The following is a 1,080-nucleotide window of genomic DNA, read 5'->3' as shown; positions in this document are numbered from 1 at the left end:
CCAAACTTTTTTTAAAAATGGAAGCTGGTATGTTTCATGAACTGCCTATTTTAGTTTCCCACCTTATTAAGGAGAGGCTCCATCTTGATGCTGTTTAGTTTTCAGGCCTTGTGATAGTCTACAGGAGACCAAGTGGAGTGAGTACATCTTGTCCCTTTTGCCCAGGAATGAATTGATGTAGCAGTGACAACAAAATTCATTGGAAATTGGCTCCTTAATTCTGTGCTTGGACTAGTCCTATCTTTTTCAAAACTGTGGAGATGGGGTGTGTAGAGAGAGGCAGGCTGCAAATATATGGTAGAATGCACATCAAAAAACTGACTGTGTGCAATGTTGTTAAATGTGTTACTTTTCTTTTAGGTGTACCTAGAAAATCCATCTGGTGAATGAAATAATACACTTTGGTGAGAATCTTTATTTTATTCAATATAGTAACTCTTTATGCACATGGAAGCTGTCTGACTAACTTCAGAATTTCCTAGTAGTCCTGTCTTTATTCAGGTATGTACATTCATATTGACTGTCTCATAGAATATCTTCTGGATAGACTTGTACTTGGTGCCACGTGTAATCCGTACACTTAAGGTTGCCTACACATGCCAAGTTTCTCTTCCAAAAAGCTGTTTTTGGTTTTTTTTTAATAACTGTGAAACTTCCATCTTCAACTGAAACTTCCCACATCTCATCTGCTGCAGAAGAGGGTTCTTTTTTACAGAGCAGTTGAAAAAAGTATGGAGAGATGCAGGCCATCAGCATTTTGTTATTACATTTAACAAGAGAAACTACACTTGGCTCCAGGGACAGTAGAGGTCAGTTATCTGGAATAATTAACATTGCCATGATTCTGGATATTCATTTTTTCTAGGAATCTCTGCCACTGCTTGAGCAGCCTTGGAGAGCCCCAGAACTGCTTAAGTGGTTGTGGCAGCATAGGTAGGGAACTACTTTGATCACAGTTTCATGATTTTTGCGGAAACCTTGAAAACCAGCAGTTTCCATGATCACCACAAAAATGACATTTTCCATAATTTTGAACAGAACCACAACCCCTCCCCCCCCCCCCAAAAAAAAAAAAAAAAA

The 1,080-nt window shown here is 38.7% G+C and overlaps 1 protein-coding gene across 2 annotated transcripts in view; it reads left to right on the top strand.

Moving 5' to 3' along the window:
* Positions 1-333: 333 nt before the first annotated feature.
* Positions 334-1,080, top strand: part of TMEM263 (transmembrane protein 263) — a 17,027-nt gene continuing 16,280 nt past the window's right edge. The window contains exon 1 of one of the 2 annotated variants that reach the window (XM_019515331.1): positions 334-404. The gene's annotated coding sequence lies outside the window, so the exon portion shown is untranslated. The remainder of the gene's footprint in view (positions 405-1,080) is intronic. The other variant, XM_019515332.1, reaches the window with a different exon arrangement.

This window comes from Gavialis gangeticus, unplaced genomic scaffold (assembly GCF_001723915.1).
Source record: "Gavialis gangeticus isolate Ggan-Ray unplaced genomic scaffold, GavGan_comp1, whole genome shotgun sequence".
Lineage (NCBI taxonomy): Eukaryota > Metazoa > Chordata > Crocodylia > Gavialidae > Gavialis > Gavialis gangeticus.
Note: the sequence above shows the minus strand (reverse complement) of the source record. Positions and strands in the feature narration are given on the sequence as shown.